This window comes from Lonchura striata, chromosome 14 (genome assembly GCF_050655825.1).
Source record: "Lonchura striata isolate lonStrDom1 chromosome 14, ASM5065582v1, whole genome shotgun sequence".
Lineage (NCBI taxonomy): Eukaryota > Metazoa > Chordata > Aves > Passeriformes > Estrildidae > Lonchura > Lonchura striata.
In genome coordinates this window covers 17,219,981-17,237,708 of record NC_140716.1, presented here as the reverse complement: position 1 = coordinate 17,237,708, position 17,728 = coordinate 17,219,981, and positions in this window count along the sequence as shown.

Below are 17,728 nucleotides of genomic sequence, written 5' to 3'. Positions count from 1 at the left end.
AGTCCAGCAGCTGCTGACTCCCAAACACAAGGCGCTGGCTATGTTCTTGCTTCTCCACACTTCAACAGAGTCCTTCATTTCTGCAGCTGCCATCGAGTTTTCTGCATCTCGAGCCTTCTGGGACGAGCACCAATTTCCCAAGAGGGGCTGCATCAGGACGAAGTCAAAACCCAGGAAAGTTGTCTCGGAACACCTTCAATAAAGCATGCCAGCAGTGCATTGAAAAGGCAGGTAGCTTTAGCCACCGTCCTCTAGCAGTCGCAAGGCTGTGCACACAATGTCGTCTCCCTGCGGCAACGTTCTTCGCCCTCGTGCAAGCTACCGCTCTGTCCGGCTCCCGGAGCAGGAGAAGCGGCTGCTTCGCGCACACAACAGCGGAGCGGCAGCCCTACGCTCCGAAGCGCTGCTTCAGCCGAAAGACGCCGGCCACCGGCGCTTGGCTTCGGACAGCTCCGGAGAGCCGTAGTGTGCGTCTACAACTAGACTGCATCATAGCGAAAAGCTTTGGCAGTGTGTCTCGCAAGGAGATAGCTTAGGAGCGCAGCGCACTTATGCCTCCCTTGTCCAGAAACACGATTTTACTGCACACTCCAAAAACAGTACTCTTCCCAGGGCAATATGCCAGATGCTCTCTGATGCCCGTGCTCCCTTCCTACTCTTGCCCAGCTCGTTGTTTTAACGTGCACATGCCGTCCTGGAATTCAGTGCACAGTGAAAGCAATCGCAAAAGTCCAGCAGCTGCTGACTCCCAAACACAAGGCGCTGGCTATGTTCTTGCTACTCGACGACTCAACGCAGCCCTTCATTTCTGCAGTTGCCATCGAGGTCTCTGCATGTCGGAGACTCAGAGGACGAGCACGAGTTTCCCACGAGGGGCTGCATCAGGAGGAATTCAAAACTCAGGGAATTTGTCCTGGAACACCTTCCATAAGGATGCTAGAAGGGTATTGAAGAGGCAGGCGAGCGGCCACCTGCCGCGCTCCCGCCCCGGTTCCCTTTGTCTCAGCCCCGGCTAGCTCTCATCCTGGGGCGAGGGCGGGCGATGGAGGCACCCTCCGCCGCTCCCAGCTGGGGTTTGGAGAGTGCCTTTGTGGGTTCCGGGCAGCGCTAGCAAGCCTCGCGGTGGTAAATGAAGAGCGGATCCTGCTGGGGGCTAAGTCCGAGTTTATTGTAGCCCAACGGGGCCAAATATCCTAGAACGATACCAGCCAACAGGAACAAGCACAAGGTGCTTGCACTGGCTTATAAACCGTAAGGGAGGGGTATCTAACGACCAATGGGGATAGGGATAGGGGGTGGCTCCGGGATGGGGGGATATGGTGGGGTCCAATGGGGGAAGGATATGGGGGGAGCCCCAGGTCCTCGCCCAATCACCCGGTGCCCTGAGTAGAAGCTTCTGGATGGATGGGAAGGGGCACCGAGTGATAGACAAGGCACCCGGGGGGGGGTAAAATGCCTCTTTCAGGGTGATGGATAGATACTGGGAAGGCGGGAAGGGAGGACAAGGCGGGAAAACTGGGGATAAACCAAGTTGCACACAGGGGTACAAAGGAATAAACCAATACATAATACAGGGATAATAAAACATATACATAACGCAACTCCACATCTCCTCCTTTTTTTGTTTAAAAAGAAAGAAAGGTGAAGAGGATAAAGTAAGTCTTTAAACGGGGGCTTCACAGTCACTGGGCTCATTTTGAAACTAGATGTTTCTTTTTTCTGGAAATTCTTCTTTTTGAAACCCTTCTTTGTTCAAGGGTTTCAGTTCATCACTATGTTAAAGCTTGTAATAAACACAATGAGTCCCAGCAGCAGCAAAAGTCCTGTTTCTTTAGAAAGCAACTGAAATTAATAGTCGAGGTAGGGGAGGTCTAACTCAAAGGGGAACAGAGAATCCCAGGAGCCAGGGAGGGAAGAGGGGGGACCAGGTGAGGGGGACCTTTTCCGCCGTCGGAGGGCGGCGTACCCAACTTGAGGACTGTCCGGTTTTCTCTTCTGGGTCTTAGGGACATATGGTCTGACGAATTTGGAAGGGACCCATCTCAGGCCTGAGGGCGTGGATACGCAAGCGTACCCCCGTCCCCAGGTGACCAAGTCATAGGGTCCTTCCTGCCGCCAGGTCTCAGGGTTTTTAATGAGAACTGGCGGCTTTTCCCTGACCTTGCTCTGCTCGTAGGAATTAAAGTGCCTCGCGATGGGGGGGTTGAGGCACTCGAAGGAACAGTTTAAGAAATTGATGGTAAAAAGGGCCCGCGCTAACTGAACCTGTGGGGACTCATTTTTAGCTGACGACTGTTGTTGTTTAAGCATCCTTTTGATGCTTTGATGAGTCCTCTCTACCACGGCTTGACCTGTCGGGGAATAGGCGATGCCAGTTTTATGTTCTATTCCCCATTGCTGCAGGAAGCTTGCGAATTCCTTGGATGTGTACCCGGGGGCATTGTCTGTTTTTATCTGTTTTGGGACGCCTAGCATGGAGAAGGCTTGTATCAGGTGTTTCTCTACTTCCTTGGCCTTCTCCCCTGTGTGGGCAGAGGCGAAAACTGCTCCAGAGAAGGTGTCCACGGAGACATGGACGTACTTCATCCTCCCGAAGGAGGGGATATGAGTAACGTCTATCTGCCACACTTCACAGGACTTCAGACCCCTAGGGTTAGCCCCTGCGCTCACCGATGGTAGTGGGAGCGACTTACAGGACGGGCATGTGGCCACAATGGCCTTGGCCTGGTCCCGGGTTAGATGGAACTGCCGGACCAGACCAGGCGCATTCTGATGGTAAAGCTGGTGGCTGATCTTTGCTTGCTGGAACTTGTCCGGGAGCGGTGCCAGCTGTGCGGGGGCGGCAGCGAGGGAGTCGGCACGGCGATTACCCTCGGCCAAGAACCCCGGCAGGTCGGTGTGTGACCTGATATGCATCACATAAAACGGTTGCTCTCGGTGGGAGACTAGCTTTATCAGCTTAGAGAGCAACCTGTTAAGGGCATCGTTGGAGACACCTTGCAGGATTGCATCCTGTGCTCTAGACACTACACCTGCTACATAGGCCGAATCAGTTACCAAATTAAAAGGTTCAGAGAACCGCTCAAAAGCTCTAACGACTGCGGCCAACTCAGCTACTTGAGGGGATCCTTCTACTTCAACAACATCTGCCTCCCACTGCTGAGTTTGAGGATCTTTCCAAGTCACTACTGACTTGTGGGACCCTCCGGACGCGTCCGTAAAAACTGTTAGAGCCTTTAAGGGTTTTTTGCTCTGAATTTGTTTTGTTGACAGAGTGAATTGGATTTCGGAATTGAAAATTTTGTGGGCCGGTCTCAAAACAGAAATTTTTCCGGTGTAGCTGTCCAGTGCAAACTGCAATGATTCATTCTCTTGCAGCAGGTGTTCTAACATTGCCTTTGTGAATTGGCCCGATTCTAATTTCAAAGGAATGTGGATGTGATCAAAGTCACACCCCGCCAGCTCCCGAATCCGCGTTCTCGCTTTGCGGATTAGCTCCGCCACCAGCTCTTGTGGCTGTGTCAACCTTTTGGATCGTGAATGACTCAGGAATACCCACTCTATGATGGAGAGTGGGTCCCTTTTGTCCTGATCCTTGCCCTTTCCTAGGGTGTCTGCCCATTGGAAGATGACACCGTGGAGGTGTGGCAGTCTGCCCAATATGATGAATCTGAAGGGCAGGCCCGGATCGTACCTGTGGGCCTGCCTGGCAGACATTGCCTCCTGAACCTTCTGCAAAGCAGCTTTGGCCTCTGGAGTGAGTTCCCTGGGAGAACTAGGCTCTTCCCCCCCTTTCAATAAATTGAAAAGAGGGGCTAGGTCTTCGTTGTTAATACCTAACCAGGGTCTCACCCAGTTTAAAGACCCACACAGCTGCTGCACGTCGGCTAGAGTCCGAATTGAATTTTTTATGGCCAATTTCTGCGGAACAATGGTCCGCTTGTTTATTTCTAAACCCAGGTACTTCCAAGGTGGCATTTTTTGAATCTTATCCTCTCGCAGCTCGAACCCTACAGCAACCAACGCACTGGTTGTCAGTTTAAGCGCGTGTGTAAGTAGATCGCTGTTGGGGGCACAAATAAGAATATCATCCATATAGTGCTGGATGATCACACCCTCGGTGGCTGCACGCACAGGGGACAGCAATGAAGAGACGTACCACTGGCAAATGCTTGGGCTGACTTTCATGCCTTGGGGAAGAACTTTCCAGTGGTATCTCTCCATTGGGGCTTCTCGGTTGATGGAAGGAACCGAGAAGGCGAACCGTGGTGCGTCATCAGGGTGTAGGGGAATTTGGAAAAAACAATTTTTGATGTCAATGACAGCTAATTCCCAATTTTCTGGTAACATCGTGGGGGACGGCATCCCTGGCTGGAGAGGACCCATGTCTTCTATTACATTGTTGATGGCGCGAAGGTCATGAAGGAGGCGCCACTCATCTTTGCCAGGTTTTTTCAGGACAAAGACGGGGGAATTCCAGGGGGATGTTGTTTCCTGGATATTCCCTTTGGCGAGTTGCTCCTTCACGAGCTCTCGAAGCGCTTTTAATTTCTGTTTATTGAGCGGCCACTGCTCTACCCACACTGGTGTATCTGTGAGCCAATTAAGTTTTCGGGTAGGACGCTCTTCAGTGACTGTTGCCCGAAAAACCTGGGGGGTCGGGATGTTAATTGTGACCCCCCACTGGGCCATTAGGTCTCTCCCCCATAAGGGTTCTGTGTAATCTAATACGAACGGGCGTAAATAGGCTGATTGTCCGTTCGGCCCCTCAAATTTTACGATGTTTTTTGATTGCTTTGCCAATTGAGAACCCCCTACACCTTGAATTTTCCCCGCCACGTTTTGCAATTCCCAGCGTGACGGCCAATCCCGTGCGGGAATGACTGTCACGTCTGCTCCTGTATCTAGGAGACCGCTTAGGTGTTTGTACTCTCCATCTTTCCGCATATAGCAGGAGAGCTTTGGTCTTTCTTTCCCTATGACCTGGGCCTGGCACACCTGGTAGCTCTTTTTCGCTGTTTTCTTCCATAGATCCTCAGGGTGTGCCGGAGGCCCAGATGCTGGAATGGCTTGGGCGATGATTTGGCCCTTGGGAAGGAAGACCGGAGGATGGGGGCAGTGCAGCCACACCACCAATTGCTCAGTGTTCTTGGATGTCAGGGATGGTGCAATAGTGACTTCGAGAGGCGTGAATTTTGTGTCCCCAAGAACGATGTACTTACTGTGGAGGTTCCTCCAGGTTCCTGGGTCCTCTGTGTCGACAGCGATGGAGTGCCAGTCGCTGTCCCTTAGGTGCAGAGCCTCAGTCAGGGCCAACCTATATGGGGAGAAACCAGATACGATGTTAAGTATCGGCTTGGGCTGGTTCGGGCCTCGACCCAGCCAAGCAGTGGGAATGAAATCCACATCTTCTTTCATATAGGCTGGTTTGTCAGCCATAATCTGGTGTGTCAAGTCCAGTGAAATGTCCTCAGGTGGGCATTGCAGGTAGTCGTCCTTCCCCTCCTCTGATGTTATAGAACCCACCATATTTATGTCCTCGCGCAGGGAGGGACTGCGCTGATGATTCAGTTTTTTTGTTTTCCCCCTGAGTTGGGGGCACTCTTTTCTTGTCGCTGCTGTTTAAACCTAAAAAACTCGTCCCTCAGCGGGCATTGGGAAGCCCAATGTCCCTTCTGCCTACATAGATTGCAGGCCTGATGGTGCTGTTGTCCCCTCGGGGGTGCTCCTGTAGGGCGGCGATCTGGAGAAGGGGTGGCTGGCGGTGTCACGGCTTCAACGAAGGCTACTCTCTTTGTTGGTGGTTTAGGAGTCTCTGGAATGTCTTTAGCAGGAACTGTCACCTTCCTCGCACAGACTTGTAGCATGCTTTGAAGGGTAGGCTCAGGGTCCAGGGGCAGACTGAGGATTGCTTGCCGGCACGCGTCGTTAGCGTTCTGCCTCGCAACTGTGGCAAGCATCCCCTCTCGCAGCCTCTCGTTCGGGACCTGAGCCTCCATCGCGTGATGCAAGCGATCCACGAACGCGACAAAAGGTTCTAGGGATTCCTGCTTTAGGGACAAGAAGTTAATAACCGTACCGCTGGGTCTTAACTTAAAAAACGCCTTTTCTGCTGCCCTAGTGCTGACTTGCAGCGCCTCTCTGGGGATTTTTTCCGCCTGCTTGGTCCCCATTTTCCAATCCCCCTCCCCGCACAAGTGGTCTAGCGATATTACAGCCCCATCCTCATCCCTAGAGCTATCTGCATTGGCCCAGAGGTCAGGTAACACGTCTCTGATCTCCCGCTTCCACTCGGACTCCCAGATGAGGAATTCTCCGTGGGTAATTAAACAGGAGAAGAGAGTTCGCATGTCTGCTGGGACATATTGTTTGGAGGAGAGGGTTGCTTTTAATAAGCCTCGGAAGTATTCGCTTTCCATTCCGAACCCCTTCTTGGCCTTGCAGAGCTCTTTGATGGTCTGCTGGGGGATGGGGGACCACTGTGCAAGGGGCCTACCCCCCTGCCGCGGGGTACAGGTGACAGGTGCGGCCGAGAAGGCAGGCAGGGACTGGGGTGGATCGGGGTTCCCACGCTCCCCCCCCCCGGAACCGAAAGCGTGGGAACTGGAAGTGGGGTCGTGGGAACTAGGGGACGAGGCGTGGTCTGGAGCAGGAGGAGTGGTATGTTGGGGACTCCCCTCCCCGGGGGTGGAGCTGAGGGGTGGGGTGTTGAATAATTCAATGGAGGGGGAGTTGACGGGGGGTGGAGGAGGGAGGTGGGCGGAGAAATCTGGGGAGCAGAAGGGGTTGGTCTGCCGGAAGGGGTTATGGGAGGGGGGAGGACAGGGATCATGGGAAGAAGGAGCACGAGTGGCGGGAAAACCCACGCGGTCACCTCCATCTTGTGTCTTGGGGAAGGGGGAAGAAGGGGAGCCATTTCGTGGGGTTTGGGGATGGAGGATGGGGGATGAGGGATCTTCGGGGGTTTGGGATAACTGAAAACGAACGGAGTCTGTACGGGACGGGGCTGTACAGCGCGGGGAAGAAGGGGAACGGGTAGAAGCAGAGACAGTGCCTGCACCGCTCTGCGGGGTGTCTAGGGTATTCTCAGAGGGGCCAGAATCTGCCTGCGGGCAATGCCGGGATGCCTGTCTGATAATACCCGACTTCGGGAGAGAGGGAGAGTTTTGCCGCAGTTTTCCCGCAGCGCCCGCCGCAGCCGCAGCCTCGGGAGCAGCGACAGCAGCTGCCCCGCGCTCCGCTGCAGCGGCGAGCGCTGCATCGTACTGCAGCGACCGGGCTGAGGGACAGGGAAGCGGAGTAGGGTTATATGAACTACCCGCCGAACTGGGGATCGGTTTGTTTGCGGCTGGCTGTAGCAGACTTTCGTAGCGATATTTAATTATATCGCGAATTTGGAGAGCCAAATGGGTGAATATGGAGAGAGAGAGATCTGACTGTCGCAGGATCTTCTCCGCTACCTGTTCCCAAAAAGGGGCTTGGTATAATTTAGCTGGCGAAATGTCAGGGAAAGTTTGCGACAACCACTGAACGAACCGTTTTACTTCAGATTTTTTAACCTTAATTCCCCCCACTAAAAGGATACCCACAACTTGGGAATAAATGCTCTTCTGCGGCACGGACAGCCTTGCACCCATGGCTGTTAGATGTTAAATCGTGCTGCAGCGCCTACGATTGGGAAAACACGAACGAAAAACAAAAGACCACACTTCCGGCTTTGTCGCGGTCCTTTAGCTTCCCGCCCGGAAAGGGAAGCACCAAAAACAGGAATTTTTTCCCCGAACCCCGGGGAAAAAGAAACCCACCAAAAAGGGATCCTTCCCCTAAAACCTAGGGGAAAGGAACCAACCAAAAAAAGGACCGGGAAAGCCCCAGGGGCCCCTATACTCACAAACCACAGGGGTCCGAGAGGGAAGGGTGGAAAAGAAAAACCAATCGCAGGGCTTCTCCACGAGAGAATCGACTCCGGAGGTGCTTTCCAGAGCTGCCGATCCTGTCCCCAAGAGTGCCACCCACTAAAACGTGGGTCTGCTCTCGCCGGGGTAGCTGACGGCCAGGAGGACGATTCTTCAGGTCTGCGCGACCCTAAAATCCTCAAACGAGGGTCCAACGCCGCGAAAACGGGGCCCCACGTTGGGCGCCAGCTGCCGCGCTCCCGCCCCGGTTCCCTTTGTCTCAGCCCCGGCTAGCTCTCATCCTGGGGCGAGGGCGGGCGATGGAGGCACCCTCCGCCGCTCCCAGCTGGGGTTTGGAGAGTGCCTTTGTGGGTTCCGGGCAGCGCTAGCAAGCCTCGCGGTGGTAAATGAAGAGCGGATCCTGCTGGGGGCTAAGTCCGAGTTTATTGTAGCCCAACGGGGCCAAATATCCTAGAACGATACCAGCCAACAGGAACAAGCACAAGGTGCTTGCACTGGCTTATAAACCGTAAGGGAGGGGTATCTAACGACCAATGGGGATAGGGATAGGGGGTGGCTCCGGGATGGGGGGATATGGTGGGGTCCAATGGGGGAAGGATATGGGGGGAGCCCCAGGTCCTCGCCCAATCACCCGGTGCCCTGAGTAGAAGCTTCTGGATGGATGGGAAGGGGCACCGAGTGATAGACAAGGCACCCGGGGGGGGGTAAAATGCCTCTTTCAGGGTGATGGATAGATACTGGGAAGGCGGGAAGGGAGGACAAGGCGGGAAAACTGGGGATAAACCAAGTTGCACACAGGGGTACAAAGGAATAAACCAATACATAATACAGGGATAATAAAACATATACATAACGCAACTCCACAGCCACCACCGTCCTCTAGCAGTCCTTAGGGTGCGCGCAGAAGCCCGGTGCTCTGCGGCTTCGTTCTTCGCCCTCGTGCAAGCTACCGCTCTGTCCGGCTCCCGGAGCAGGAGAAGCGGCTGCTTCGCGCACACAACAGCGGAGCGGCAGCCCTACGCTCCGAAGCGCTGCTTCAGCCGAAAGACGCCGGCCACCGGCGGTTCGCTTCGGATAGCAGCCGAGAGCCGTAGTGTGCGTCTGCACTAAACTGCATCATAGCGAAAAGCTTTGGCAGTGTGACTCGCAGGGAGATAGCTTAGGAGCGCAGCGCACTTATGCCTCCCTTGTCCAGAAACACGGATTTGCTGCACACTCCAAAAACACTGCTCTTCCCAGGGCAATATATAAGCTGCTTTCTGATGGCCGTGATCCCTCCCTGCTCTTGCCCAGCTGGTTGTTGCAGCGTGCACATGCCGTCCTGGCATTCAGTGCACAGTGAAAGCAATCGCAAAAGTCCAGCAGCTGCTGACTCCCAAACACAAGGCGCTGGCTATGTTCTTGCTTCTCCACACTTCAACAGAGTCCTTCATTTCTGCAGCTGCCATCGAGTTTTCTGCATCTCGAGCCTTCTGGGACGAGCACCAATTTCCCAGGAGGGGCTGTATCAGGACGAAGTCAAAACCCTGGAAAGTTGTCTCGGAACACCTTCAATAAAGCATGCCAGCAGTGCATTGAAAAGGCAGGTAGCTTTAGCCACCGTCCTCTAGCAGTCCCAAGGCTGTGCACACAATGTCGTCTCCCTGCGGCAACGTTCTTCGCCCTCATGCAAGCTACCGCTCTGTCCGGCTCCCGGAGCAGGAGAAGCGGCTGCTTCGCGCACACAACAGCGGAGCGGCAGCCCTACGCTCCGAAGCGCTGCTTCAGCCGAAAGACGCCGGCCACCGGCGCTTGGCTTCGGACAGCTCCGGAGAGCCGTAGTGTGCGTCTGCACTAGACTGCATCATAGCGAAAAGCTTTGGCAGTGTGTCTCGCAGGGAGATAGCTTAGGAGCGCAGTGCACTTATGCCTCCCTTGTCCAGAAACACGATTTTACTGCACACTCCAAAAACAGTACTCTTCCCAGGGCAATATATAAGCTGCTTTCTGACGGCCGTGATCTTTCGATTACTCTTGCCCAGCTCGTTGTTTTAACGTGCACATGCCGTCCTGGCATTCAGTGCACAGTGAAAGCAATCGCAAAAGTCCAGCAGCTGCTGACTCCCAAACACAAGGCGCTGGCTATGTTCTTGCTTCTCGACAACTCAACGCAGCCCTTCATTTCTGCAGTTGCCATCGAGGTCTCTGCATGTCGGAGACTCAGAGGACGAGCACGAGTTTCCCACGAGGGGCTGCATCAGGAGGAATTCAAAACTCAGGGAATTTGCCCTGGAACACCTTCCATAAGGATGCTAGAAGGGAATTGAAGAGGCAGGCGAGCGGCCACCACCGTCCTCTAGCAGTCCTTAGGGTGTGCGCAAAAGCCCGATGCTCTTCGGCTTCGTTCTTCGCCCCCGTACAAGCTACCGCTCTGTCCGGCTCCCGGAGCAGGAGAAGCGGCTGCTTCGCGCACACAACAGCGGAGCGGCAGCCCTACGCTCCGAAGCGCTGCTTCAGCCGAAAGACGCCGGCCACCGGCGCTTCGCTTCGGACAGCTCCGGAGAGCCGTAGTGTGCGTCTGCACTAGACTGCATCATAGCGAAAAGCTTTGACAGTGTGTCTCGCAGGGAGATACCTTAGGAGCGCAGCGCACTTATGCCTCCCTTGTCCAGAAACACGGATTTGCTGCACACTCCAAAAACACTGCTCTTTCCATGGTACTATGTAAGCTGCTGTCTGACGCCCGTTCTCTTCTGCCCACTCTTGCCCAGCTGGTTGTTGCAGCGTGCACGTGCCTTCCTGGCATTAAGAGCACAGTGAAAGCAATCGCAAAAGTCCAGCAGCTGCTGACTCCCAAACACAAGGCGCTTGTCTACGTTCTTGCTTCTCGACAACTCAACGCAGCCCTTCATTTCTGCAGCTGCCATCGAGTTTTCTGTATCTTGAGCCTTCTGGGACGAGCACCAATTTCCCAGGAGGGGCTGCATCAGGACGAAGTCAAAACCCAGGAAAGTTGTCTCGGAACACCTTCAATAAAGCATGCCAGCAGTGCATTGAAAAGGCAGGTAGCTTTAGCCACCGTCCTCTAGCAGTCGCGAAGCTGTGCACACAATGTCGTCTCCCTGCGGCAACGTTCTTCGCCCTCGTGCAAGCTACCGCTCTGTCCGGCTCCCGGAGCAGGAGAAGCGGCTGCTTCGCGCACACAACAGCGGAGCGGCAGCCCTACGCTCCGAAGCGCTGCTTCAGCCGAAAGACGCCGGCCACCGGCGCTTGGCTTCGGACAGCTCCGGAGAGCCGTAGTGTGCGTCTACAACTAGACTGAATCATAGCGAAAAGCTTTGGCAGTGTGTCTCGCAAGGAGATAGCTTAGGAGCGCAGCGCACTTATGCCTCCCTTGTCCAGAAACACGATTTTACTGCACACTCCAAAAACAGTACTCTTCCCAGGGCAATATGCCAGATGCTCTCTGATGCCCGTGCTCCCTTCCTACTCTTGCCCAGCTCGTTGTTTTAACGTGCACATGCCGTCCTGGAATTCAGTGCACAGTGAAAGCAATCGCAAAAGTCCAGCAGCTGCTGACTCCCAAACACAAGGCGCTGGCTATGTTCTTGCTACTCGACGACTCAACGCAGCCCTTCATTTCTGCAGTTGCCATCGAGGTCTCTGCATGTCGTAGACTCAGAGGACGAGCACGAGTTTCCCACGAGGGGCTGCATCAGGAGGAATTCAAAACTCAGGGAATTTGTCCTGGAACACCTTCCATAAGGATGCTAGAAGGGTATTGAAGAGGCAGGCGAGCGGCCACCACCGTCCTCTAGCAGTCCTTAGGGTGCGCGCAGAAGCCCGGTGCTCTGCGGCTTCGTTCTTCGCCCTCGTGCAAGCTACCGCTCTGTCCGGCTCCCGGAGCAGGAGAAGCGGCTGCTTCGCGCACACAACAGCGGAGCGGCAGCCCTACGCTCCGAAGCGCTGCTTCAGCCGAAAGACGCCGGCGACCGGCGGTTCGCTTCGGATAGCAGCCGAGAGCCGTAGTGTGCGTCTGCACTAAACTGCATCATAGCGAAAAGCTTTGGCAGTGTGACTCGCAGGGAGATAGCTTAGGAGCGCAGCGCACTTATGCCTCCCTTGTCCAGAAACACGGATTTGCTGCACACTCCAAAAACACTGCTCTTCCCAGGGCAATATATAAGCTGCTTTCTGATGGCCGTGATCCCTCCCTGCTCTTGCCCAGCTGGTTGTTGCAGCGTGCACATGCCGTCCTGGCATTCAGTGCACAGTGAAAGCAATCGCAAAAGTCCAGCAGCTGCTGACTCCCAAACACAAGGCGCTGGCTATGTTCTTGCTTCTCCACACTTCAACAGAGTCCTTCATTTCTGCAGCTGCCATCGAGTTTTCTGCATCTCGAGCCTTCTGGGACGAGCACCAATTTCCCAAGAGGGGCTGCATCAGGACGAAGTCAAAACCCAGGAAAGTTGTCTCGGAACACCTTCAATAAAGCATGCCAGCAGTGCATTGAAAAGGCAGGTAGCTTTAGCCACCGTCCTCTAGCAGTCGCAAGGCTGTGCACACAATGTCGTCTCCCTGCGGCAACGTTCTTCGCCCTCGTGCAAGCTACCGCTCTGTCCGGCTCCCGGAGCAGGAGAAGCGGCTGCTTCGCGCACACAACAGCGGAGCGGCAGCCCTACGCTCCGAAGCGCTGCTTCAGCCGAAAGACGCCGGCCACCGGCGCTTGGCTTCGGACAGCTCCGGAGAGCCGTAGTGTGCGTCTACAACTAGACTGCATCATAGCGAAAAGCTTTGGCAGTGTGTCTCGCAAGGAGATAGCTTAGGAGCGCAGCGCACTTATGCCTCCCTTGTCCAGAAACACGATTTTACTGCACACTCCAAAAACAGTACTCTTCCCAGGGCAATATGCCAGATGCTCTCTGATGCCCGTGCTCCCTTCCTACTCTTGCCCAGCTCGTTGTTTTAACGTGCACATGCCGTCCTGGAATTCAGTGCACAGTGAAAGCAATCGCAAAAGTCCAGCAGCTGCTGACTCCCAAACACAAGGCGCTGGCTATGTTCTTGCTACTCGACGACTCAACGCAGCCCTTCATTTCTGCAGTTGCCATCGAGGTCTCTGCATGTCGGAGACTCAGAGGACGAGCACGAGTTTCCCACGAGGGGCTGCATCAGGAGGAATTCAAAACTCAGGGAATTTGTCCTGGAACACCTTCCATAAGGATGCTAGAAGGGTATTGAAGAGGCAGGCGAGCGGCCACCACCGTCCTCTAGCAGTCCTTAGGGTGCGCGCAGAAGCCCGGTGCTCTGCGGCTTCGTTCTTCGCCCTCGTGCAAGCTACCGCTCTGTCCGGCTCCCGGAGCAGGAGAAGCGGCTGCTTCGCGCACACAACAGCGGAGCGGCAGCCCTACGCTCCGAAGCGCTGCTTCAGCCGAAAGACGCCGGCCACCGGCGGTTCGCTTCGGATAGCAGCCGAGAGCCGTAGTGTGCGTCTGCACTAAACTGCATCATAGCGAAAAGCTTTGGCAGTGTGACTCGCAGGGAGATAGCTTAGGAGCGCAGCGCACTTATGCCTCCCTTGTCCAGAAACACGGATTTGCTGCACACTCCAAAAACACTGCTCTTCCCAGGGCAATATATAAGCTGCTTTCTGATGGCCGTGATCCCTCCCTGCTCTTGCCCAGCTGGTTGTTGCAGCGTGCACATGCCGTCCTGGCATTCAGTGCACAGTGAAAGCAATCGCAAAAGTCCAGCAGCTGCTGACTCCCAAACACAAGGCGCTGGCTATGTTCTTGCTTCTCCACACTTCAACAGAGTCCTTCATTTCTGCAGCTGCCATCGAGTTTTCTGCATCTCGAGCCTTCTGGGACGAGCACCAATTTCCCAAGAGGGGCTGCATCAGGACGAAGTCAAAACCCAGGAAAGTTGTCTCGGAACACCTTCAATAAAGCATGCCAGCAGTGCATTGAAAAGGCAGGTAGCTTTAGCCACCGTCCTCTAGCAGTCGCAAGGCTGTGCACACAATGTCGTCTCCCTGCGGCAACGTTCTTCGCCCTCGTGCAAGCTACCGCTCTGTCCGGCTCCCGGAGCAGGAGAAGCGGCTGCTTCGCGCACACAACAGCGGAGCGGCAGCCCTACGCTCCGAAGCGCTGCTTCAGCCGAAAGACGCCGGCCACCGGCGCTTGGCTTCGGACAGCTCCGGAGAGCCGTAGTGTGCGTCTACAACTAGACTGCATCATAGCGAAAAGCTTTGGCAGTGTGTCTCGCAAGGAGATAGCTTAGGAGCGCAGCGCACTTATGCCTCCCTTGTCCAGAAACACGATTTTACTGCACACTCCAAAAACAGTACTCTTCCCAGGGCAATATGCCAGATGCTCTCTGATGCCCGTGCTCCCTTCCTACTCTTGCCCAGCTCGTTGTTTTAACGTGCACATGCCGTCCTGGAATTCAGTGCACAGTGAAAGCAATCGCAAAAGTCCAGCAGCTGCTGACTCCCAAACACAAGGCGCTGGCTATGTTCTTGCTACTCGACGACTCAACGCAGCCCTTCATTTCTGCAGTTGCCATCGAGGTCTCTGCATGTCGGAGACTCAGAGGACGAGCACGAGTTTCCCACGAGGGGCTGCATCAGGAGGAATTCAAAACTCAGGGAATTTGCCCTGGAACACCTTCCATAAGGATGCTAGAAGGGAATTGAAGAGGCAGGCGAGCGGCCACCACCGTCCTCTAGCAGTCCTTAGGGTGTGCGCAAAAGCCCGATGCTCTTCGGCTTCGTTCTTCGCCCCCGTACAAGCTACCGCTCTCTCCGGCTCCCGGAGCAGGAGAAGCGGCTGCTTCGCGCACACAACAGCGGAGCGGCAGCCCTACGCTCCGAAGCGCTGCTTCAGCCGAAAGACGCCAGCCACCGGCGCTTGGCTTCGGACAGCTCCGGAGAGCCGTAGTGTGCGTCTGCACTAGACTGCATCATAGCGAAAAGCTTTGGCAGTGTGTCTCGCAGGGAGATAGCTTAGGAGCGCAGCGCACTTATGCCTCCCTTGTCCAGAAACACGGATTTGCTGCACACTCCAAAAACACTGCTCTTTCCATGGTACTATGTAAGCTGCTGTCTGACGCCCGTTCTCTTCTGCCCACTCTTGCCCAGCTGGTTGTTGCAGCGTGCACGTGCCTTCCTGGCATTAAGAGCACAGTGAAAGCAATCGCAAAAGTCCAGCAGCTGCTGACTCCCAAACACAAGGCGCTTGTCTACGTTCTTGCTTCTCGACAACTCAACGCAGCCCTTCATTTCTGCAGCTGCCATCGAGTTTTCTGTATCTTGAGCCTTCTGGGACGAGCACCAATTTCCCAGGAGGGGCTGCATCAGGACGAAGTCAAAACCCAGGAAAGTTGTCTCGGAACACCTTCAATAAAGCATGCCAGCAGTGCATTGAAAAGGCAGGTAGCTTTAGCCACCGTCCTCTAGCAGTCGCAAGGCTGTGCACACAATGTCGTCTCCCTGCGGCAACGTTCTTCGCCCTCGTACAAGCTACCGCTCTGTCCGGCTCCCGGAGCAGGAGAAGCGGCTGCTTCGCGCACACAACAGCGGAGCGGCAGCCGTACGCTCCGAAGCGCTGCTTCAGCCGAAAGACGCCGGCCACCGGCGGTTCGCTTCGGATAGCAGCCGAGAGCCGTAGTGTGCGTCTGCACTAAACTGCATCATAGCGAAAAGCTTTGGCAGTGTGACTCGCAGGGAGATAGCTTAGGAGCGCAGCGCACTTATGCCTCCCTTGTCCAGAAACACGGATTTGCTGCACACTCCAAAAACACTGCTCTTCCCAGGGCAATATATAAGCTGCTTTCTGATGGCCGTGATCCCTCCCTGCTCTTGCCCAGCTGGTTGTTGCAGCGTGCACATGCCGTCCTGGCATTCAGTGCACAGTGAAAGCAATCGCAAAAGTCCAGCAGCTGCTGACTCCCAAACACAAGGCGCTGGCTATGTTCTTGCTTCTCCACACTTCAACAGAGTCCTTCATTTCTGCAGCTGCCATCGAGTTTTCTGCATCTCGAGCCTTCTGGGACGAGCACCAATTTCCCAAGAGGGGCTGCATCAGGACGAAGTCAAAACCCAGGAAAGTTGTCTCGGAACACCTTCAATAAAGCATGCCAGCAGTGCATTGAAAAGGCAGGTAGCTTTAGCCACCGTCCTCTAGCAGTCGCAAGGCTGTGCACACAATGTCGTCTCCCTGCGGCAAGGTTCTTCGCCCTCGTGCAAGCTACCGCTCTGTCCGGCTCCCGGAGCAGGAGAAGCGGCTGCTTCGCGCACACAACAGCGGAGCGGCAGCCCTACGCTCCGAAGCGCTGCTTCAGCCGAAAGACGCCGGCGACCGGCGCTTCGCTTCGGACAGCTCCGGAGAGCCGTAGTGTGGGTCTGCACTAGACTGCATCATAGCGAAAAGCTTTGGCAGTGTGTCTCGCAGAGAGATAGCTTAGGAGCGCAGCGCACTTATGCCTCCCTTGTCCAGAAACACGATTTTACTGCACACTCCAAAAACAGTACTCTTCCCAGGGCAATATATAAGCTGCTTTCTGACGGCCGTGATCTTTCAATTACTCTTGCCCAGCTCGTTGTTTTAACGTGCACATGCCGTCCTGGCATTCAGTGCACAGTGAAAGCAATCGCAAAAGTCCAGCAGCTGCTGACTCCCAAACACAAGGCGCTGGCTATGTTCTTGCTTCTCCACACTTCAACAGAGTCCTTCATTTCTGCAGCTGCCATCGAGTTTTCTGCATCTCGAGCCTTCTGGGACGAGCACCAATTTCCCAAGAGGGGCTGCATCAGGACGAAGTCAAAACCCAGGAAAGTTGTCTCGGAACACCTTCAATAAAGCATGCCAGCAGTGCATTGAAAAGGCAGGTAGCTTTAGCCACCGTCCTCTAGCAGTCGCAAGGCTGTGCACACAATGTCGTCTCCCTGCGGCAACGTTCTTCGCCCTCGTGCAAGCTACCGCTCTGTCCGGCTCCCGGAGCAGGAGAAGCGGCTGCTTCGCGCACACAGCAGCGGAGCGGCAGCCCTACGCTCCGAAGCGCTGCTTCAGCCGAAAGACGCCGGCCACCGGCGCTTCGCTTCGGACAGCTCCGGAGAGCCGTAGTGTGCGTCTGCACTAGACTGCATCATAGCGAAAAGCTTTGGCAGTGTGTCTCGCAGAGAGATAGCTTAGGAGCGCAGCGCACTTATGCCTCCCTTGTCCAGAAACACGATTTTACTGCACACTCCAAAAACAGTACTCTTCCCAGGGCAATATATAAGCTGCTTTCTGACGGCCGTGATCTTTCGATTACTCTTGCCCAGCTCGTTGTTTTAACGTGCACATGCCGTCCTGGAATTCAGTGCACAGTGAAAGCAATCGCAAAAGTCCAGCAGCTGCTGACTCCCAAACACAAGGCGCTGGCTATGTTCTTGCTTCTCGACAACTCAACGCAGCCCTTCATTTCTGCAGTTGCCATCGAGGTCTCTGCATGTCGGAGACTCAGAGGACGAGCACGAGTTTCCCACGAGGGGCTGCATCAAGAGGAATTCAAAACTCAGGAAAATTGTCTTTGAACACCTTCCATAGGATGCTAGAAGGGAATTGAAGAGGCAGGCGAGCGGCCACCACCGTCCTCTAGCAGTCCTTAGGGTGTGCGCAAAAGCCCGATGCTCTTCGGCTTCGTTCTTCGCCCCCGTACAAGCTACCGCTCTGTCCGGCTCCCGGAGCAGGAGAAGCGGCTGCTTCGCGCACACAACAGCGGAGCGGCAGCCGTACTCTCCGAAGCGCTGCTTCATCCGAAAGACGCCGGCCACCGGCGCTTCGCTTCGG